Here is a 25170-nt window from a genome sequence, read left to right on the forward strand (position 1 = left end):
GTATCTTTCTAAGGAAGGGATACACTAGGAGACCCATAATTTAGCGACATATCATAAGAAACAATTGTAATACTCTTTCCTTTCCGGCTCCCCCAACAGCAACAGAAAAAACTGCCTGCAGCAGGAATGGGAGCTCCGAAAACCCGAACATTTTCTTATCCTGTCGCTCTTCTGGTAGGCAATGGATAACACGAAGGTTGCCGAAACCGGCCCGAAAGGTTCCGAGCAATTTTTTTCACTACCCCCTACCAGCAATAGCTTCGGGTGGAGATAGGGAATTCAATGGGCAAGAGCGAGATGGTGATATTCTTGTCTCTTTTACACCAACGCAGAAATTCCCCCGTCCCGCCACTGCCAGAAATCTCTCCTTACCGCGCCCATCTGTTGCCGCGGCAGCTGATCCGAACTGAAAAATCGAGGTTTGTGCATCAAAGTGCGCATGCGCAATGCAATACGGTACGAAGTTTAAATGCCCTGCGCGATCGGGTCTTCGAAGACCCAGCGCGAGCGATCGAAAACCCAGCGCGAGCAATCGTAGACCAGTCGAATACCCAGCGCGGTCGAATACGGACGTACGGGTACCCGCACGGGTATACCCAGCGCGGTCGAATACGTACGTACGGGTACCCGTACGAGTATACCCAGCGCGAGCGGTCATTCATTCTTACGTACGCAGCGCAAGCGATCGCTAAATGAAGAGCAAAAACCGAAACGCGGTGGCCATATGAATTCGCTCCGCGAGAGGTTTAAATGGCTAGAGCGGGTTGAGCGCGAACGATGCATTCCCATACAGTCCATACAAACGACTACGCAGTAGATATATATTGGGCCTTTAGCACACCGTTCTCAACAAAGAGCGACGGTCTTGCGGTAGGTGCGCAGAGGCCGGAGTGGAAACAACGCGGTTCAATTCCGCGTAACAGCTCGAGACATGAGAATGTGTAGAAGGAAGAGAAGAGAAAAAGAGCGAGGGCCCCGAAAGGGGCCACCATTTTTCGTTTTTGCCGCGGCAACTTCGGTTTGCTTCGGAAATTTCCAACCAAATCTTTCTGAATATTCGTGTCCCGATTTGGCCACAATTTGGCTGGCTTTACTTCGTGCAGTGTTTCGGGGGCCACTGCTTTGATTTGTGTACGTACACGAAATGCCGTCCTAGTCACAGGGTCTGCAACCCAGTTCCCCTTGTTCTGGGGCAAGCGGTAGAAGTCAGACAATAGAGCAACGTCCGACTCTTTCACACGAGCAAGCTGAGTGAGCAGGTCCTGAGTCACCCGGCTCTGCCGCAGATTTAGCTGAATTACTACGAAAATGATGGCTGGGTTCCACATTGTGCAGCTCCCGTGTGATGTGGCCCACCGCAGGTTATGCACTTCGCCGCTTTGTTGCAGCCGTTAGCTTTGTGGCCTTCCATTCCGCACCGACGATATATTCTGGAGCGGTCTGGACCCTTGCAATCACGAGCGTAGTGCCCACGAAGTAGGCATTTGACGCACTGGACATCCTCTAGGCGTTGCTGTTCTGCTCCCTGTATCCTGCAGACTGAATAGCCGATCTTCAATCTACTACCGACGATGGCGTCGACGAGTCTCTTCGGCACTCGCACCAACGCTTTCTGATCGCCTTGGGCATATCTTCGTAGTCGGACCGCTTCAGCAGCAACTGGGATATTCAGCTTTTCAGCCATGGCCTCAGCTGCTTCCTCCTTTGATGTGAGCATGTCGATCCCTCGGATGACAATGGTACTTCCCTCGGTCGATCCCTCGGATGACTCTTGGTAGAGTTCGTGACCAAGAGGGACACTTTACACCCTACTGGAACCCTACTCCTACTCTTCTAGAAATTTTTTAGTGGCAATGCCATCCGCATCTCGCGTAAGGACCATCACAAGCTCGTCTTTCACGGTTCGGTTTCCCTTCTTGATAAACTTGGAGATCCTTTGATCGTACCGTACTGCGTCTTTATATCCCACCCCGGGAGCTGGGGACACACAGATCGCTTCCGGTTTCGCGCGTTTCTTTCGTGGAAACTTCTCGCCAGCTAGAAAGACAGTCTCTTGTGTAGCCTTCGATGAGTTACCCTTACCCTTACGCTTGTCCCTGCGCCTCTCTTTGCTGCTGCTGCTGCTGGGACTGAATTGGGTGCAGGGAAAATGATGGTTTCCTCAGAGCTCTTCTCCGCTGACGGCAAGATCGTCTGTGTAGTCGAGTGACCTGCTGTCTTCTTAATTGGCTTCACAATGGACAACGGATTAGCTAACCTTTGAACGCTTGCTTGCCTGGGGCGCAGTGACAGTTTGCTTAGCGAAGGGATACCCGGTGTTTTTCCAGCCAGTCGGACCGAAGACCGCGTCACATGTTGGGTGGAAGCCATGATCGAAACGGACATCTACATACACGCACACGAACGGGATTTGAACAGCTGCTACCGCATACACTTCCTTCTCTTCGCAATTACTTTCCGAATAATCGGACAAACCTGCCCGTCTACCTCCACCCGGACTTGGTGCAACTGTTACGACTTTTCTGGATATCTGCAAAGAATATTGTATATTAAAGTAATCTTTTCTTTTCAATTTTATTCGAAAAATTTGTTAGCAAAGAATCTCTTCGCTTCACAGCCTGCTTCTTGGATTTATACTGCCTAGCAACAGTCAAGCGCAAGGCTTTTTTCTCCGGTGTTTCGTTTTGTCGATACTTGTTTAACACAATTTTTATGAATTCTGTCTTCTGAATTCATCTTCTTACGTTTCGGATACATATTGACTGAAACTAGGTCTGTGATCTGTAAGTGGAACAGAAACAGTTATACCAAAAGAATCTTATTGATTGCTTCGAAGGTGATATATACTTCGCTTTTTAACGCACTCACTATCACTAATATAACTGATTAGTTATTGTTTATTCGTGTTATTTCATTCTATCTTAAATGACAAGTGTCTAACTTTTGGCAAATTAACCCCTTCATAGTTCCGCCAAATTGTTTGATCGAGTATATGGAATGTTTTGTATAGACGACGAACGAATTCCAAATTGTTTGATCGAGTATATGGAAGAAAAGTTTTAAGTAAAATTGTTTTCCTCTTTTTTTAATCACAGGATAGTTAGTAAGGTTTTGATCGACCTTGTCAACTCCACCCATAGAACTGTTATAATCGCTGACTATTTTAGGTATTATTTTTTTACCATTCCTACGATCTATCTGCACTGTTTCATTATTATGGATCGTTGATAACAGCGTTACATCTTTTTTATCTTTCCATTTCATTACACAAATGTTTCCTCGCTGGAACGCAATCATTTCTCCTTTCTTTAGTTTCTTCTTAGTTCTTTCTCTTGAAGATTCTTTGGCATACCTTGTTTATTCATCCTCATGGTACCATATAGATCTGTCTCGTTTTCCAACAAAATTTCTGCATATCTCGGGGATGTATAAAGTTTGTCTGTCGTCCGACAATATCCTTGATGCAAGAGTGGTTTCATCAAATGCATGACCACTTGGACACCTGGACGTGCTCTTTTCAACGGTAAATATTGTTTCCAGCTAAGCCTTTCTTTATACAGCATTAGGCTTTCATCAATTGTAATATCTCGTTCGAGATTTAGTGCAGCACTAAATTGTTTGTTTATATGCTCAAGAACAACCCAAATTTTGTTTAGTTTGGAATTGGGATGTGTGAGTGGATCGTATTTTTCGTTATCAATAAAATACATGCACCTTTTTAGGAGTGCAAATCGTCTATACGACATAATTTTTCCGAAGATTGGAGTCTCTATAAGATCTTTTTAAGTCCAATATAATTCAACACCAGGTTTGCTTACGACTCATTGGAGAATTAATACGGCGAAAAATTTAAAAACCTCTGCTTCAAACGTTGGTTCCCATTTTTTCATTCTTGAATAGTTTCCTAATCTTTTGCATTTGAGTTTTTGCTCTGCGCAACGATTCGTTTCTGATACTATCTTGTCCATTATATCTTTATTCCAAAAGTTTTCGAAAATTGATAATTTTCAACGCCAGCATCTATCATGATGTTCAATCCGGGCGTTCCTTTGAAGACATGGCGTGGTGGTGGCGGTAGTATATCATCCGAGCTGAGCTCGGAATAGTGAATATTTTCTAAAGGTTGTGTAACTCGTTCCGTGTCACTATCGTCATCCGAGGAATTTGAAATGTCACTTTCTGCTTCAGATTCGTTTATTAGGAAATCTTCATCGCTGTCATCAATTAATGCTTCATTATGGTAATTTTTATAACGATAGACTATCAATACCGAAATGTATAACACCCTGTTGTGAGGCAACTGAATCGATGTAGTGCAAATATGGTTTAATTGCATCGATTAGTGTCAAATAAATGAATAAACGTGTACAAACACGAAAACCAGGCACGGGCAAAACTGTGAAGGGGTTAAAACCAACAAACTTTCAGTATCCAAACTATTCTGTACATCTACTTCGCACTGTTGGTATCCATCAATGAAGCAATAACCAATTGAAGTTTTTGGCGCAACTCATTACGCTTGCAAAATGGAAAGAGATAAAAGTGAACAGCTATATAAGCAAAACAATTTATGCTTTATCTTATTTTGGCTATAGCCGGTATACAGATACCAACAATACTCTCGGTCTAAAGCACTGCTGTGAGAGAGCACAACGCCTCTCAGAGCGCTCTCAAGCTAGCCTATAAGCAGCACGTAGCTGAAGCAGATCAGCACGCTATCTGTTCAAGTGTGCTAGAGCGGGATCGCCAACGCACAGTCGTAATCTGGGAGCGAAATATGCGGGTATTGCTAGCACACTCTTTCATTATTGATCTTATATCGTTTATCTCTGTCCGATTCTTATTTTGCGACATCCGGGAAGGTGAATGCAAGAAAACTGATAAAAAAAAGAACGACGCCAGTTCCGGGCTCCAAGCGTTCGATTGATCAAACATATCAATGAAACACCACATTAATAATGTATCGTTCAAAGTTGTTTAAACAAATTTGCACCAATTCCGTGTTCAATATGCACGAGAGCAGGGTGCTTAGTTCGATCGAATCACTTTTGCTGTGTGTCTTACTCATCATGGGTGAAGTCAGTAGGAATCGAAAACATATCCTACATTGAAAATGTCCCTGCATATCATCTCTGTTGCACATAATCTGTTGCATTGTGTCATTTTATAGGAAAAAAAGCCTCTCATACAGTTACAAATAAAAAACCTGATACTACGTAGATGCGACTCGATTCGGCATTTAGGCGTTATTCTAGATAGTAAGCTTACTTTCCACGACCACTATAACTATATGATTGATAAAGCAAACAAGATGCTAGGATTTCAATGACCCAATGAGTCTCGAAACATTATATGTTAGCTTAGTTCGCCCTAGTCTTGAATTCAATAGTGTAATTTGGTTCCCGCACTTTGACTATTCGCACGATGGAATTGAAATCATCCAGAAAAGGATCACGAGGATGGCAATACGATCGCTCCCTTGGCTTTCAATTTCTGTGATAACGCTAATACCTTTAAGTTTCACTTAACAATGGACCCGAGTTTTTTATAAGTTTGTTCACGTGCGTCTACACTAGTTTTAGTTTTAGTTGTGGTTTTAGATAATCATTGGGACTCTGTTCGGTCCGTAGAGTGTTACATTATAATAAACCAAAACCGGGGTGTGGATAATCCTCTCACATTTCGATGCAAGTTCAATCTTCTAACTGTACTGAAGCTCTAAGTTACTGAATCTACCACAACTTCACTAGATTTTAAAGCAAATGTTTATATCAACATGGGCCCCTGTAGCCGCGCTTTTTTACCTAGTTTGTTTTTAAATGTTCCACTAGTGTTTTCATCTGCTAGGTCACTTCACTGGCACTATAAAAAATTAACTTACCAAGTGGCCATCGGAACGTTGATACTCTCGGAGGTAGGCGAAGCTGCTCTGTAAAGTTTCCGAATTCCCATTCGACGTCTATTTCCTTGTTTAACTCCTTCAGTAATTCGTCGGCTCGCTTCTCCACAGCACGTTTGCGGCTTCTATCCATTATTACGTCCGTAAAATCTACAAAAAACTAGGCTCAGAAAAAACAGATTAGTATCCGATCGAAAACAAACTTGTTTTGAAAACAAAGCCGTACTCACGTGCTTCCCGCCAAAACACTCAGTCAAATATCAACACAGGCACTTACACATTTGCGACGAAGAAACTCGTGTATATACACGAGTATACACACCGCGGTCGGTGCAAAATATTCCAAGTCCGAAAGCCTAGGCCTGAGACGGTCGGAGACGGGACACAAAATTATGAGTTACTTGAGTATCCCTCTGCCACCTGGGCATCTGACGCTAGGTACGGTGGGATATACACAACACCAATGAATATTTTAAAGTCAGAGGTGCGAATCACCACCCATACGCACTCTAAGGATTTACATTCCAAGCTAATCAACGAGGAAGACAGAGACGTAGAACACGCAATTAGTACACCACCACCTCTGCGCCACGTACTATTAAATACATTACTGTCACACCGGTATACTACAAAATCATCACTATCGAACACCGCTCCATCTGGTATTGACGCATCCAGCCACGTCTCAGATAGGGTGGCAATATCAAAGTCCCTTTCAGAGAGCCGCCAATCGCAGATCAGAACACTTCGAACGCAGACCCCGAGTGTTCTGATAACATTAACATTAAGCTATTCAGTAGCTTTGGACTTAACGCCTGTGCCCTGAACTTTCGCATGGTCCGAAATCTTATATCTTTATCTTCTTGATGGCTCTTTTGGAGGTGTCCACAAACCGTTCAGCTTGGCCGTTGGACTGGGGATGAAACGGAGCAGTAGTCATGTGGTTGATGCCATTATTTTTGCAATACTCTCGAAACTCCAAAACGACAAATTGCGTGCCGTTGTTACTGACTATTGTTTCTGGCATTCCAAAACGCGCAAAAATCGACCTCAACATTGCAATGGTGGCCAACGTGGTAGTACTGGATGTTCTGACAATTACTGGCCACTTCGAAAATGCGTCAACTACGATTAGAAAGAACTACTCCTCGTTGATGGGTCCCGCATAGTTGATATGCACTCGTTGCCATGGTTTCCTTGTCTCGGGCCAAGAAACAGGAATTTCTTGTGGTGGAGATTTTACACGTTCCGAAGATACGGACCAGAGGCTTGTGTTCCGTCTGAAGATTAAAGTGTCGAACAAAGAGCATTTTTGTGGAATTTGGTGACGGCGAAAATGATAGCCAAACCTTCGATCGATTTGGCTGTAGTTTATTTCGTCTTACTGCCCCGCTACACGAATCGCAAACTAAAAAAAAAGTTTGCGGCGCAAAGAGGGGAACAGCCGAAAAGATTACGCCAAAAACTTTTCAGCTCCGTCAGCTGAAAACTGCACAAACTGCGGATACTCAAATGCACCAGAAGAAGATGAAGAAGAAATAAATATAAAATAAACATAACAAATCTCAAAAACAATATAAACGGACACATGGTGATAAATTTACGTGTTTATTTTGCAGCTCGGCAATATTTTATCATTTTACAGCTAGAATATCAGTTATAAATTCACTGTTGATCAGGGGTTGGCAAAATCCGGCTCGCCAACTGGTTTTATCCGGCCCGTAAGAAAATTTTAGTGCTTCATACAAAGAACCATTCTTCATTTGTATCGAATTTGTTCACCATATCAGGTTTGTTTTCTTCCTAAAAATGAAGATTAATATTGTTCAACGAGGTGTTTCTGTTACCAGTGGCGTCTCGTGAGAAAATGGGATGGTTGTGCAAATTCAAAAAAAATTATACCTTCTTAGGTAAACCATATAACGTGGTTTATTTGAACCAGAACGACACGACACACGACGACGAATTTGGTCAGGATGTTAAGTGAAAGAATAGTTTGAGGAACCGTGAATGGTCTATTTAGTTCTGCAATCTTTAATTGCTACTAAATGAATCTACATGAAAAACGAGTTTAACAACTCATCTACGATGTCCTGCTCAATGTTGATGTATAAATTGACTGGTAATTTCACGCAAATCAGAACAATTGCATGAAACATCTTTCGAATGAAACTGTGTGCACCAGCGGTTTTGCCCGCTCCAGCGTGTCTGCTTAGACATTTTTTAATTAGCTTTAAATAGTAGGCTATATTTGCGTGTTTGTTTCTTCGATTTTATTCCAAATTCACATCAGTTTCTTCTTTTAGTTTTATTTTCTTCCAAATTTACTTCACGAACGTCAATATCTACTCGATAAATATATCCGCGGTTAGTCAATGTCTGTGAATCAAATTCTTATTTGGCAAGTCAAACTCTCCGGCCTGGGTACAATCTAATGTGCACAGGAAAGGCACCTATACATCGACAATTTCACATGGACGCATTCAACACATGCACGAGAGACCTAATGTGTACATATACGATTGGCTAGTGCACTGGCAGAAGTGCCCACCCCTAAACAAAACTGATAAACTTTCCAACTGGATTTTGACTCTTGCTATTAAGAAAACTAGCGCTTCTTCACCGTTCGTAATAAGAATGGTATTATGAGACTGTTGTTTAGAGAACTGTTCTTATTTGATTAAAGATGCTCGTTTGTGGCAGCGGTGCACCAGCAGAAGTGCCCAGCGCAACGTTGTAAAGCGTGAAGTAGATTTTGAACGCAACTATTACGGGTGGAAATTACAATACCATAACTAAACAAATAATTTTGTGATTCTTTTTATAAATTCATGACTGTGCAGTGAACAGGTTGCTCAGGTGGACGAGACGCCACTGGTATTTACTAATACTTTCGATATTTCATTATCATCGGTGAAGTCTCTAATCATCAATCGACGATTATTTAACATTGATTCCTTAAAATTTTGAACGTGAGCTTCGTCGAATGAGGAATCGTTGATGTGTCCCATGACGCCATTTTGGCCATTGTGGCCATTGCGGCCATTTTGGAATTCACTAAACCCCTCGTAAACATTTTTTTTCGACATTACTGCATCGCCAAAAGCTATTTCAACGAATCCGCAGCTAAAAATTAGTCACGCATACAATATTTTAAGTAAATTGTTTGCTCTCCAAATGTGACCAGGGACGAAAACCGAGGGTCCTGATGAATATTTTTACATAAAATTTGCTGAAGAAGTCAAAAACACATATTTCAACAATAAAAAAATAACAATCCGCCAATACCTTGGACGCGCACAGTTTGCGTACCAAAGTCATCTTACTTTTTGGACACAGTAGTAAGTGTCATAAAACATATTTAATGCTATATAATTTCTTGTAACACTCAAATTGATGAGACACCAAAACCTGATTTTAACAAATTGTATATCTACAACCAAACATGAATTTTAACACGTTATCATACATGTATAAATGACAGAAATGATGCTAACAAACCTAAAAAATATTAAAACGCAATACATTGGTTAGCCCTCAATGGAAAAGTTTATGCAAAACTCGAAATTTCAAATAGGGCACTTTTTCTTGTCTCTACTGTTTTGGGTACAAGTTTTTATTATTTTTTTTTTCAAAATTTACATACGTTTATTGTCGCTAACTCATAGGTGAATCTCATTAAGAATATGTACAACTAGATACAAAAAATATTAGCAGTGTATTTAGTTGGATAAAGAAAAAAAGATTGAACGAAAATAAAAAAAATTCGAGGTGGGCACTTTTCCGTGCCGGTCACTGTATTGGCCGTGTCCATCGTTCTAGTATCGACGAATGACCCACCAGCATCCGAAGCGCGAATCGTTTGTTTGTGTTGTGATAACTTTTAAATAATCCACTGCACTGTAACTAAAGTTTTTGGTTTCCAGCCGATTTGATTATGATGATGACCGGTCAACTTCTGGATGATGACTGGCTTACTGAATATCGGGTTCGGTCTGATCAGTTTATTTATACCTCTTTTTGTGACCTACTTATTACATTTTGTGTAAACTGTTGTTAGTTTTGGTCATGCTATGGTGCTATGGTTATTTGTTGTAACTGGGTGGACGTATGTTTGTTTTACATGTTGCGGAACACTTGATCTGCGATACTATGTTTTAATTTGAACTTAGTTATCTCGATATTTGATTCATTATAGTGTTCTGGCCTTCTTCTGATTCTAAGATGCGTGTTCTGATCTTATGCTGATCGTGTAAACAATTGAAGATTGTTTACATCATCTTACAGCACGCTACGCTTATCAACAATGTTGATTCGTGCTCGCGCTGTTTTCGGCTATTTGTCTCATGCGTACAATGTATCGTATTGGATTGTGCGTGAATTCATCAATCCATAATTCGGTTTAGTTACTGCAACATATTATTGTGAACGTGTTGTGACATGTTCAGTTCTGAAATCTCTGCTTAGTTGCTTCCCTAACATTGGTACCTATCGCGAACCAAGTTAACAACCGGTCGATAAACATATCGACCGATATAATGACAGTAATGGCGGAATGGTATCGCAACGCATCAAATTTATCAACCCGTAAAAACGCGTGTACAATTGCCATGGCTACCGTACAAATCGTGGGGAAAAAATCTAGCAGTTGTTAAAAAAGTCTTTAATTTGCATCGCGAACGAAACATTTTTTTTATATCGACCGATATATTTAACTACTGCCTCAACCCATCCGATATACTGAAAAGAGCTGTTGACCATGGTAAAATTTATTTTTAAAAATGTAAAAATGTTATTCTATGTTAATTTTTCGCTTCTTTTTATTTTTTAACCATTTTAGCACATCAAAAAATTTATTTTTCTGGTGAATTTTTTTTTGTTTTAAAATTTGTTTTTTTTTATTTAACCGCCTACACGGGTAGTTATTGTAGTTTTATATTCAAATAACAATTGATTGGATTGTCGTATCAGCATGAATCTTTTAGAATGCCTAGAAATAGTAATTTTCTATCGTTTTGCTAAAGAAAACAAGTTTTTAAACAAATTTAAATAATTTTATTTGCCGTTGTCGGTCGATACCCCTAAAACGTTCCGTATTTCTCGTACTTCGGACCAATTTTCATTTTATAGAGCTGTCGGATCGATTTGTAATTTGCAGTGAAGATACTTAAAGGTGTTTTCCAAAATATTGTATAACTTTTATAATTTCAAAAATTCATTAAGTATATTAATTTGAGGTTCCAAAAAATGTCAACGATATAAAAAAATTAGTATTTTTCTTTTGTACAGTTATGCATTGTGTTCCCTGTTCTTATAAATTCACGTATTTTGTTTTTTGGTTCGTGCATTAACACCCGTATCATGGAAGGAGACACCGTTTTCGCAATTTCCGTCCACTTCCTCTTGCCAAGAACATCTCTAACTGTTACACCACTTCGCCTAAGACAAAGTTTTGTGATTGCCCAGTATTTTTAATTTGGGACGAAACTGTGGGAAATTTGGTTTTGGTACAAAATGAATCTTATTGGCCCTGTACCACTCTAAGACAACCTTAGAATAATGGCAGGTCAAAAACTTGGTAGAAAAAAGTACGTGAATGTATAAGAAAGAAATAGAAAAATAGAAATATTCGTTGCTTAATCATCCATGGTTTTAAAGGATAAGCAGAGTCCCCTAAACAACAATAAAAAAAATCATAAATATTGGATACAAGAATGTAAATATGTAAATAGACAAACCCAACAGCTTCATCGTTCGGTCACCACTGTTTCATTTTTCTTCTAAGTATAAAGATATTGGGCTTGTATTGTATTATCTACAAATAGGATCATTTACCTGTGGTCACAAATCTAGAAGATCATTATCAATAAGCATTTTATAAAGAAATGTTAAATTTAATATTTACCATTAAAGCGTTTAAACTGTAAATCCCTTTTCTATTCAAATATTGAATTGGGATGTCGTAAAGTGCGACAATTCTGATGTGAGTTCCATCGGTGCACATCACTGCACAAGGCCAGGTAATTTTTTATAAATAATCTCCTGGCGTCTGCTTTTTCGTCGGCAGTCATATCCATGGTTATGAAATACGCTAGTTCACGTTCCAACGCGGCTAGAGTTTGATCTAGCGTTGCAGAAAAAGTAGATTGGGCAATTGCCACAGTAAAATCGTTACCAACACCTTGTTGGTACGACCGTTGTGCAAAAACTCGCAGTTTTGTTCTCAATTTTTCTTCCGCCGATAACCCACACTTATGCTTATGCTAGTTCCACTTTGGCAAGGATTTCTTCAAACAGCCTCTTCGGAACTCGGTAATTGTTAATGAAGCTGAAAAAGGAACATGTTAAAACAGTGGCAACGATTGTTGAGCCAATATGCTTACGTTTTATCCGATAATTCAAGCGGATCAAAATGCTTCTTCAATCGCCTATCTCCTCTTCATTCTCCGCATCATTTAAAAAGAATAATGAATTTATCATTCTAATGTTTTGGATGCTTCACGAACTAAAATGCTTCTCGATACGATAGAAGTCGCACTAATTGTAACGTTGTTAAAAGTAAACAAACTCTAGGTTTCCATGGTAATTTGACAGACGGCGAAACCACTCGATAGGTATTTTTATGGGTTGTTATAATTTTACCGACTGCTCAGTTGAATACATTCGCGATACCAATTCGAGTAGATAAATTTATCGGTCGATATAATCAAACGGGTTGGTAAATTTTATCGACTGCTTTCGCGATAGGTACCATTGTTGTGTGTTTCTTAGAATCGATTAACTCTTTCTTTGTTGCTTGAGTTCGGTTAGCTACATTAGGTTAGATTACATCATTCTGCTACAGTGTGCCAATATTCATCGCACCGATTGCAAGCTCCGTTTCTCCTTGCGATGGCCCTATCTGATGGCAAGATAGGATAATTGATTCATCAAGCTGGGGATCAATGCGGGTTCGACACTACCCGAGAGCCATCTTTTTATTTTTTTCGATAGCCGAAGCTATCTGACGAGAATTGTCGTTCTCTCGTTGGTTGTCTAGCGATATAATTCGTTGGCGAGGTTTCTAACGATGTTTCCAACGAGAATCGTATGAATTCCTGGTTAGGCGGTTATCCTTCCCAACTCGAAGTTTTAACGTGCGCGGTTCACTCTGCAGGCGTCTGCTAAAATGTTCTCTCCACTCAACCTCGCGGTTTGTAGTCATTTGTGCCGGTTACTTAGTAAGGATTCTGCCTGACCCAACAAAATCTTAAGTTTCTGTACTGTGGTCTCGAATGATAAATCCAGCGGTACACTGGACAGGATAAAATTGATAAAACGCTAATGCTCTGCTACGCCCAATTTACGCACGAGTAATCGGGTTTTTGCGTTATCATCCAATCGGGCGGCATTTTTTCGAACAAATCTTCGTAACGAGAAAACCATGCCGTAAACGTTACGTTCGACTCGGCAACAAATTTTGAATTCATTTATGCCTTTTGCTAGTGCTTCCATAATCTGTTCTATATTATTTCCCGTGAGAGCTAATTTTTGCTGCCATGGTGCTGTTGCAACAGTTGAGTCATTATTGCCTGCTGCTGGGGCGTTGGCTGCTGCATTTGCTTTGAACACTTGCAACGGGAATGTTCCTTCGGCTGATGACGCCGATGATGCTGTGGCCATCGATGGCGGGTTGGCACCATTTTGTGAAGGCAGGTTGGCTTCATTGTTTGATGGCGGGTTTTCCGCGTTTTTTGAACCGTTGACCTCTACCGCTATCCCGATGTCCGGCTCGCACACATCTGCATGTGTCGCTCAGTGCGAGCACCTGAGAGTGGCATTCCACGCGACACGTGCGGAACATACACCATAAACTAATATTGTCCATGCTAAAACTTAATTATGTATCAATATTCTCGTTGTTGAGACATCGTGGAATGTAAGTCCACATATGCCGAAACTAATTTTCGCAATCAGAGGGACGAATATGTCCAGCAGCATCTTGGATGGATTGTGGTTATTAATTCGTCTTCGTTTTGTGGGTTTTCCCGTTTTGTTAACTGTTTCCATTGAGAAAATTTATTCTCAATAGGGCTGAGAAACGGGATGTATGGAGGAAAACATATAATGTTTTGATCTTTTTCTTCGACCATTTGCTTCACTTCTACTGATCGGTGGAACGCTACGTTGCCTAATATTATCAAATATTGAGCGGTAAAAATCCTTATTGATTGTCCTATTGCGGGACACATAATGAACAATTCCGCACCTGTTCATCTCACACTCTATAGAAACTATCGAAATTATATCAAGACATTGAAGCCCTCTGAAGCCCTTTGAAATCATCAAGAAATATTATTTCACTTTCATTGAAAATACCAGGAAGTCGTGTAAACTCTTAAGGTATACTGCTTACTTATGGTTCTGACTCTTTTCAATGAATAATTGGATTGATGATTGAGTTGTTGTAGTTGAAACATGTTAAAATGTCTCCTTTACTTTTTTTTTACAATTTGTTTCAACGATAAGGTGCAGTCCGCATCAATTTGTTGCTCCGTATTTGGACTATTTGTTGCTCATTCAATTTTTTGGGCGGCGATCCTCCTCGTACGTCTGCATCTACTTTCATAGCTGTTTGGATTTTTTTAATAACTAGGTATAACGGCACGGTTACACGGGACCATGTTGATGAAAGAGGAATTTCCCCCACACCCCCTTTTTCTCTAGGGGTCCTATTTAGTCTGTGGATGACATAGTCGGGCTTCGTAAAGAGAATGTAGGGCTTAAGAAATGTCAGTATTTGGCAGTGATTTGAACAATCACTGAAATTAAATCTTTTGTTGCCTTGAATTTGCAGAGGTTGAAGAAGACGTCTTCTGCTACGCTTGCCTTGCCTTGTTCGTTGCTGAACAAGCTAATTAAACCAAACTAAACAAGTGGCGAAGGTACATAGAGCATCGTCCCCCATCGACCATCATTGTCCTTTCCGGGTGCGTAAGTTAGTTCATTTTACCCTTTACCAGAAGGACTTCTATGTTGTATCGGTCTAGTGTTGTTTTAGTGCATACACTGGAGGAAAAAAGAATAGCACCACCCTCGTTTTTGGCAATATTTCGTAAACTTCCATAAAATTGGAGCTTTTTCGAGTTTAGTACGTCATTACAATCAGTTTCACAACTTTCCAGTGGATTACGATCGTATTAATGTGGATCAATAACGTGAAAGCCCAATAATTCATGAAATCGGGGAGGAAATAAAAATAGCACCACTTTGGTTTTTTGTTCTTGAAATGCCGGTAGTTCATTATCAGACATTTCGAAATTTTTTCGTCATTTCGTCTTTCTTCAATAAATCCGTTAGTGGTCATGCGATTTCCGAATAAGCCTTGATAAACTTACCGAAAAATCCGGTTAATACATGGAATGCTCGCTTACCTACCTCATGTTTAGGAAATTTTTCACAGCTTTTATCTTACCGTTTCCAGGGGATATCATCTCGTTCTCCACGTAGTGTCTTAAAAAGTGTATTGATTGTCGCAGAAATTTGCACTTTTTCCACTTTATGGTTAAGCCACTGTTTGCTACCTGTGCTACTTCTAACACTTTTGCAGTTCTTGCTAGACACTCTTCTTCTGTTTCACCGTGAATCACAATATCGTCCATCCAACAAATCCATTCTCTAAGTCCATTATAGTGAACCATTTAGCCTCTTGTAATTTCTCAAGCACTTCCTCGACTGTAGGAACTGTCTTTCAATACATCGGCATTTAGTTTTCGGTAATCAACGCAAACACGATTCGTCGACGATTCTGTAATCGCTCTTCAACTTGCTCGTTTACAGCTTTTTCTTCGGAGTAGGCCAGCCTAGTTGGTGGGTCTTAAAACGGCCTCAATTGTACATCAGGAACAAGTTCCATTTCTATAGAGCATTCTTTACTTCCCAGTTGACCGCGGGAGGTTCCTGTTATCCCTGTTTCTTTCTATCATTTGTGCAACCGCTTTTCTGTACCTCGGATGAACTTGATAAACATCACTCTCTTCCTCGATGTTGTACATCCACTTGCTGTCTTCTTCCGAAGTTTTTGGCGCTATTGTAATTCCACGGGTACTGTGGAGTGGAGTGGATAGTGTATTTAACTGACTCTAAGAAGTTCAACCCTTAAGGGGACGGTAAACGAAGCGTAATCGCTTAGTATAATCGTGAATTACGCTGGTCTCTCGTGTATCATCAAATTTCGGGCCAAGCGTAATCTGATTGTCATGTTCAAGGTTGTTGTATACTCTGGTGGCTATAATTGTGTATTAACCTTGGTCATGTTTACATCATCTGTCTATTTTAAAAATAAACAACTGCGGTTTTTTTACGTTATATGTAATCGTTTTCGCGAGGAATGTTTTAAAAAGGTGATTATTCAAAAATGTCGCAAGAAGTATCAACAGACTACGAGAACGACGATTCTTCTCGCCCTCCTCCTCGGAGGAGGCGTCGTCTTTGGATGAAACGATCGAAAAGTTTTTGCGAATCAAAAAAGACGATTTTGAGCTTCTCCTTTCGATTGTTGGTCCAACAATTACCAAAATGGACACAAATATGCGCAAAGCTATCACTACTCAGGAAAGGTTGATGATTACGTTGCGATATCTGGCAACCGGCGAAACATTCACTAGCCTCCAATAATTATTCCGGGTAAGTGTTTGTACTTGGATGTTGGACAATTATGTAGTTTTTGTTTTTAGGTTTCGCGGCACTCGATAGGTAACATTGTAAAGGAGGTGTGCACTTGCATAAATAAGGAGCTTCGCGATTATGTAAAGGTAAAAAAGAATGGAAACAAAATCGTATGTTTAGGTTAAAAGTTAACAACATTAACTGTGTGGGTAGCGTTGGCTTTAAAATGTATGTTCTCGTATGCCGGAAATACAACTGTAGCTAATTAACTCTAAATCGCTATTCGTGTAGAGTCCTCGTGAAAATTATGTGTTTGGAGACTCATCTCCACCTACGACTTGACCTAACGAAGCGCCTGCATAAAAAATATTCTGGCAATATGGCATGCCGTTATAAAGTTATTCGCAAAGTGATAGGTGTGTCAGTTTTCATGAGTCATGTGATATGGAACAGTAAAATAAAATAATCAATTTGTTTTTTTTTTATTTATGCATGATTTTATTCGTCATGGGTTTTCGCAACTTCCAAAATGGCCCGTTGGATGTCCATAATGCGACGGCGTTTTTTTTCCGGAAATGTACGAAACACCCAAATTCCTCCGGATCTGCACTGTCCGGTGTCGCGCTTTCTGGCGATTCACCGGGCATTTGCAGCCGATGGGGGAGGGCTTCACTCTCACTGTTTCCCTCGCGAACAGGGGCAGGAGTTGATGTAATGGGAAGGACCATGTTCCTGATGGGAGAAGAAGGTGTGGAGGAAACGGAAGTGTTGGATGGGGGAATAAAGGAAATTTCCACGAGGGAACGGGGAGTGAAGCCCTCATCTTCGTCACCAAGCTGAAAATAGATAAAAGTCGAATATGTATTTATATCTATATTATGCTTCTCCTCCTTCTCAACTAATATAATTATACATACTACATATAGTTAAAGCTTATTTTACATTCTCTTTTACTTTTTTAGTTACCCTCCACCCAAGAAGAATGGCTGGCAATTTCAAAGAAATTTGAAGAACGTTGGAATTTTCCCCATGCAATAGGTGCTATTGATGGAAAACATGTCAATATTGTTGCTCCCCGAGATAGCGGTTCAGAGTACTTTAACTACAAGCGGTTTTTCAGCATCGTACTCTTGGTAGTAGTCAATGCTGACTATAATTTTATATACGCAGACGCTGGGGGCAAGGGAGGGATATCCGACGGAGGAATATTTAAAAACACACGGCTGTACCAGAGATTGGAAAACAAACAGCTAAACATTCCACCTCCAGAACCGTTGCGGGTACGCTACCGAACCGCAGTTCCGTATTTTCTCCTCGGTGACAAGGCATTTGCCTTTACCGATTTCTGCATACGTCCGTATGGTGGCGTGCATAGTCCAGACTCCATTGAACGAACGTTCAATAAACGACACTCGAGAGCTCGTATGCCAGTGAAGAACTCCCTTGGCATATTAGCTAGTCGCTTCCGGGTGTTAAAAGGACCCATACATCTAGAGCCCGATGTAGCGAAAAATGTTGTTTTAACAACAATTTTTACATAATTTTTTGCGCAAGCGGGCCTCAAAGAATACATATACACCCTCATCTGCTTTCGATAGAGTCGTAGTTGGACGACTAGTGGAAGCCGAATGGAGGAGTGAAGAGCCTATGGACGGTCTCCAGCCTGTTTCGGTGAGAACTGCAAATGGTTTGTTGACCATACGTACGCTCATGGATCACGATTTGAAATTTAATAATGTAATTTGAGCTTATTATTTGAGTTCCAGCCATCCTCGCTAGTTAATGAGTAGTAATCGATAATCCTAAATATAAACATACTATCCAATCCAAATACATTAAATACATACACTTAAATTAACATTATTAGTTCAAAAAAATAACAAAACTCAAACTGACCGTGTCTACATGCTCGGCGTCTTGTGAAGCTTCACCGACGAATGCCATCGCATGATACCCAAACCACTTGGGGGTGTACACTTCGTCATGGGCTGAAAAATATATGGTTTCAACATTTATTCGAAATAAAGTAAAAATTTAATCACCTTAAAACATACCTGCTCCACTATGGAGGCTATTTCTTACTTTTGCCTTGGTGCTTCGATAGCAGCCAAGGAGTTTCTTCCACATTCCTTTTGCTTCCGCCATCGAAATGTTCTCGTTGGCTGCTATCTCAGCCCACGCGTCATTTTTTATAGCCAAATTTTTGTAGGCTTTGTGTTTTTTTGCCACAAAACGGGTCTCTGCTGAACTTCGTCAATTAGACGAAGGCTTTTCTCTACGTCCTGCAATGAAACAAAACATTTGTATATGAAACACACTATTTCAAACACCACGCAGAACTCCCGTATATGCACTGGATTTGGATACGATTTATTCACACGCGTGGCAAACGTTCGGATCCAGCTGTACTTACCAACTTTTCGTAGCTTCGTCGATTTTCGTGGGTCATTTTAAAAAAAAAACGCAACAAAAACACAACAAAATAGCTTGTACACGTTCAACACAATCGAAGCAAATGCTTTGTTTGTTTACGTGTTGATCTTATGTTTACAATCTGTCAAACAGATTACGCATGGTTGAGCGAAGATTGTAGCGAAATTTCGCCCCAACCAAGGTTATTAGTAAACCCTGATATGGCCACCTTTGCTGTTCCAACCTAACTTTTCACTGGTTTGTTTGTTTACGTTTCCGGCTACTAAGTGTGTTTACATTTTCAATTTAACACCGCATGATCCGGAGGACAGTGCGCTTCGCAACACTACTAGTTACACTAATTCTTCGCTAAAACCTACCCTGTGTGTACTTGCCTGTCACGTACTAAACTATCAACAAATCCCTTTAAATTATCAGCTTTCTTAGAATCACATAAAATCACTATTTTGCGCAGTTTTCACGTGCATCAATGACCGTCTTGGCATGCTCTCGACTAATGTTTTACATGTCTCTTTGCTTACAGCCAATTTTATGAATTGGTCTAGGGACTTAAAATTGTTTGGTCGTATAACAACCACAATCTTGCATCTATAGATTTGTGCTTTGGGTAATGTTTTGTATAGAAAATAAATCTATCTTCAAGTCCGAGCTTTGCGATGCTCGGTCTTCGTGGTGTCTTCATATTTATATAATACTAGCTCGAAGCCCCGGCGAAGCTCGGGGAGGAAAAATGTGACTAAAGTTTTTATTCTTGGTTCATTTTCTATGCTATATTCAGTTTGCCTACGTACATATTAGTAGCAGTGATATCACGCGGAAATTTTCTTTCATCAATAGTCTAGGGGGCTAAGTGCATGGGTGTTGTTCCGGAGGATCGGAGTTCGAATCTAGGCTGAGAAAAACTTTTTTGTTGACGGTTGTGAAATATTTTTTCATGATTTTTTTTAGATATTTAATGTAATTTTTCAAATCCGATAATAGTGCATGGGTGTTGTTCCGGAGGATCGGAGTTCAAATCTAGGCTAGGAAAAACTTTTTTGTTGACGGTTGTAAATTTTTTTTTCAGAATTGTTTTTAGATATTTAATGTACTTTTTCAAATCCGATCATATTTTAATACATATTTTTCAAATTATCATAACCATTATTAAATTTAAAGCTTGGTGGTTCAATTTATTCACATAGTCATATATACCTGTATTTTCCCTGTGCTATCCATTCGTACAACTGGTGTACTGGTAGTGGTGCTCGAGCCTTGTATCAGAGGTTTGGTTTTCGAATCTCGATTGGGAAAATCTTTTATAGTACGAAATAAAATTTTTCTTCAAAATCTACGTTTGCCATTCAAGTAGCGATTTTTCCTCGCTATTTCTAACTTGTGCTATGGTTCCTCGGCAAGACTACGGCTTCGCTCTTGGTAAACCCGTGTTCGAGTCCCGTTTCCACTTAGAGTCAGATTGTAAAAAGCATGCTTCACGTGCACTGTAAAAATGTAGGGTTTATTGCCACATCTCATCACGGGACTTTGAAACTGAGATTTATAAAGATAAAGATTCCTTATTCATAATGCCACGTATTATTTGAATTTCAACTCTTTATATTGAAGCGTTTAAATTAATGTAATATATCTGCAGAACATTAGATGGTAAAACAATGCTGAACCCTTCTTATGACTCTGGCAATGAAACTTTAAAAATAAATTGTTGCCAGAACAAACTGCAATACCAATAACAGCAAAAGTTTGGGTAGCAGTTATTTCACACTCTCATACTTCACTATATTGTGACCGTGTGTAAGAAATCAACAATTTTAAATTGTAGTTCTAATGTACATCATTTTGCAACAACGAAACGGCCTTTTGTTTTGATTTTTGGGTATGTCTTGATTATTTGAAATCTAGCTTTAATAATCTGACTCTGTTCAACCAATCTGCCTGCAACATGTTGAACGATTTTTGTACCGGATACGTAAACGTATCCAGTGGCCCTAATCTTTCAACTTCCATGGCTACGTGTTGTAAATTATGTTGATAATTCCAAAATCTCTTTTTATTGTTATTTATCTATTATTTATCAAAGTTAAAAATAGGTCTGGCCCAGTTGGCTTACATAACCAGAGTTTTGAAACTTAAATATAGCCTGAACGAAGTTGGGATAAATTGATTGAAACAGTACGTCGCTAACTGATGAACTTAAAACCAATTAGATCTCCCAAATCATTTTAGGCCCTTGTTAGTTACATGAACGCATCGTGACCTCCAAATACAGTTTCTCGGAAACCAATCCTAAACAAGGCTCTAGGCCTAAGCTCTCGCGTAGCAGCGGACACATATAACGTTCCCAGTAAATCTGGACAATCAATATCACCACACATTAATTTGTGAACAAATAGACCTTGAGTCGTGTAACGCCTGTTTGCCAAGGTCTCCAAACCTAAAAGAAGACATCGCGTCTGGCGAACTCCAGGATCGGACGTACCAGCGCATAATAAACGGATTTGAGATAAAATGGATCTCTCTTTTGTCTTTTGTGTTCTGGAAAGTCTTTTGTAACAAAGAGAACAAAACCTAAGGTACGACGAGCTTTGGCAATGGTTGCATCTAACTACTTTTTTAAATTGAGCTTGCTGTCCAAATTAATACCTAGGTCGCGTACTAATTCGATACGGGGAACAGGAATCTGTGTATTGAAACGAAATTTGACTGCGCTTTCTAGTCTAGGAGATAATACAGTACAACACACAGTAAACTTTATCAATGGGAACATACAGTAGAGTAAAATCCTGGCCCGGATGTGTTGAACAATGTCGTTGATAAAAATGTTAAAAAGTGAAGGGCCCAGAATACTGCCCTGCGGACCTCCAGAGTTGTTGGTAAAGGTAGGAGAAATGGCAGGTCCGATGATCACTTGAATGATCACCATGAAGGTTCATGGTTGATGGGAGTCCACTCGTTGCGCGTTTGTTTCTGACGAATCCCCAAAAGCACTTGGGATTACGCCTCACTCCGAGTTGTATAGGCCAGGCTAGTTGACTAAGTTGTATAGGCCAACCACTGCCGAGGCTTATAAAGAAGATTCATCCGCAAACATTCCAGCATAGTCTCAGATGAGTTCCTTACCGCAGTAAGGCACCGCGGCAAATTTGCCGAAGTGACTCAACTAAACACGCGTGAAATTTTTTGGAACCTCAAATTAACATACTTAATGAATTTTTAAAATTATAAAAGTTATACAATAATTTGGAAAACTCTCTCAAGTTTCTTCACTGAAAATTTCAAATCGATCCGACATCTCAATAAAAAGATACAGTCGACTCTCGATAATTCAAACGTTCGATAATTCGAAACTCTCGATAATTCGAAGTATATCAGTAGTCCCTTGGAAAACTCTCACTATTTCGAATAAAAACAATACGATTTGGTACACTCGATAAAGCGAAATAAAATTCGAAGCTAGGTTGCTCTCTTCACGCGATAATTCGAAGCTGTATCCACTCAACTCGTAACAATTCAAAGTTCTGTGCAAGTTGAAACGTAATAGAACGCGTCACATTGCGGGTGCCCTGTAACACTCTGTTGTACGGGGACGAAGATATTCGTCCGCATTAGATCACATGGTGTAGACGGGCGGACGGACATATTTGGGCCACAACTGCTTTGTAGGAAGATGCACAAAGAAAAGTGTAGAAAAAACAGTTAGCGAAAACGGTTGGTAAAACAATACAAGCATACTTATTTCCAGTTCATAACTCAACAACCGTTGCTGCTTATTTCCTACCACTCTTGATAATTCGAACTCTCGATAAATCGAACTTTTTTCTGGGTCCCTCCAACTTCGAATTATCAAGAGTAGACTGTATTTAGTCTTGAGTACAGGAAAACGGAATCTCCCATACTCCCGGTTAGTCCGGATGAACGTTTGAGGGGTATCAACCGTAAAACGCGAATAAAAATTATTTAAATTCCTTGGAAAACATTTTTTCTTTGGCAAAACGATACAAAATGAGTTTTTTGGGCATTCTAAAAGTTTCATGCCGATACGTCAATCCAATCAAAAGTTATTTGAAAACAAAACTCCAAAAACTACCCGGGTAGGCGGTTGAACGGGTAACGGTTAAACATCCGTAAAAAGAGTAAAACAAAGTATTAGATACAGGGTTTACCATTTGATAGGACAAAATAATCAGATGATACCACAAACGCAGTAGATGATTCCACAAACGTGACAGATGACAAGCCAAGTGAGGCATGTATACAACAATCGTGGAAGATGATATCACAATTGTGGGAGATGATGGCACAAGCCGGTACGATGGTGTCAGTGAAGTACAAAATTGCGCGTATAAACGAAAGTCAACGCGGGTCAACATGTTTGTCGTGAAAGATCAAACAATAACATGATTGAATTAGTTGTACTTAACTAAAATAACCAGAATCAAACAGAAGTCCGTTATTTGTTTTATTTTATTTTAAATTGTGTAATGTAACAGAAAAAAGTAAGCATTTCACTTACACCACTTTCGATGGCGATTAGTTTACACTTAACAGAGGAAACATTAATTTTGAAAATGTTTGACGATAAGTCTACTTTGTTGGCCTCAAAAACAAAGCAAATCTGCAGAGTTTTTGGGATAGCCAAAGTACGATCCATGGCGCGAAAATCTTAACGCATCTATGATAATTGAATTGCCCGAATTAGCTGATGTTACGAATTTACAACTTTCAAATCGTTTTGTTAAAAACCATTCATTATTTCCTCCTTCCTTCATAATAAACCCTGGTGTCATATGTACGATAGGTGATTTATGCTTCAGATTGAGGAGATGGTATATCGGAGGAGAGCGCAAACTATGAACATCAAAATCATTCAATTCCGTTATCCTACATGCTGCCTGCTCCAAGCATTTCCATTCACTGCGTAACATATCCTTCATCTTATGCAGCGAATCTTCAAAAGGATAGGTCGAGGTTTCTGGCAGAGGACCAAACTTACACACTTCTTCGTAAATGTGTTGTAGATTATGTACATTACTGGTAAGATGTTCTCGTCCATAGATTGTAGGGTATTCTACAATAAATTCTTCTATGAGTATGCGTGCATCTTTCCATTGGTTTTTTAAGGCATTGGAAGAAAACAAAGTTATTGCACAGAAATACTTAAGGAAATGCTACGCTTGTTTAACTGTGTTTTTAAAATAACTATTCCTCCATAGTGTAAGAAGGATTTGTACTCTGACCCTTTCGAACAATGAAGGCAAGCTAGAGTACGTGCCTTACGTATAATTTCAAGCAGCGGCATCGCTTCTAAAAATGCTGATATTTCTTTGAGCTGATCGTCATCCCACCTAAGGTCCTTTCCAAAAGTGTTCCAGCTGTCCATTATTACAGCAACTTTCGTGTCACTCCTAAGTCTATAAGATGGAGACGATCGCCCACGATGATATCATCTACAATGTCCAAGCCGACGACATCAAGCAGAGGTGTTCGCTCTCTATGGTGTGAACTGCAAGTCTCTGCGCGGAAAGAAGCATCTGCGCGTTTTGGGGCACGAACACCTTCAAAAATAACTTTTCGTCCACTTGCTATGATATGTTCCCACCTTAGTACACTTTAAACACCCCTCCTTCGCTTTGAAATATTTCACACATAAAAATAAAGATTGTGTTTTATTTTATAAAACTTAAATGTTATACAACAAATTGAGCTTACTACCTTTTGAAAAGACACGAGCTGGGGCGTCAGCCACCAGGTGGAACGGATAGTTCGTCTCGTGCAGCATCAACCCATTGGTAGCCAAATGGTTTAGTTCCATTATACATGGCCTCAAGTATTGTTCAAGATCCTGTGGCTTTGACGGTCCACAAAAAATTGCCACTACTTTTATGGGCATGTGAGGTATTCTTTCAAACTTCATTAATATTGGCCAGAATGTAGTTAGGGAACTTCCATGTAAGGGAAGACTGTCAACCGACAACTTAGCCGATATTTTATTAACGTTAGGCATCACATCTCTAAAAGAAAAGAGTATTTTAAAAAAACTTGTGTCCCGTAGAAGCTCAAGGAGCTCATTGGTGCGTCTGGGTATTATTCAGCACTAACTTTTTCAAACGCCTTGCGAAAGGAAGCGGCTTCTCTACGCCGGGTGCAGTGATATTTTCTACCGGTTCGTACATGTCGTCTATCCCATTGTCTTC

At 39.9% G+C, this 25170-nt stretch overlaps 3 pseudogenes; 1 reads left to right on the plus strand and 2 right to left on the minus strand.

Moving 5' to 3' along the window:
* Window positions 1-11774: 11774 nt before the first annotated feature.
* Window positions 11775-12379, minus strand: LOC131285217 (putative nuclease HARBI1; annotated as a pseudogene).
* Window positions 12380-16456: 4077 nt separating this feature from the next.
* Window positions 16457-19514, plus strand: LOC131285218 (uncharacterized; annotated as a pseudogene).
* Window positions 19515-23574: 4060 nt separating this feature from the next.
* Window positions 23575-24788, minus strand: LOC131285219 (uncharacterized; annotated as a pseudogene).
* Window positions 24789-25170: the final 382 nt, after the last annotated feature.

Source organism: Anopheles ziemanni, chromosome 3 (genome assembly GCF_943734765.1).
Source record: "Anopheles ziemanni chromosome 3, idAnoZiCoDA_A2_x.2, whole genome shotgun sequence".
Taxonomy (NCBI): Eukaryota; Metazoa; Arthropoda; class Insecta; order Diptera; family Culicidae; genus Anopheles; species Anopheles ziemanni.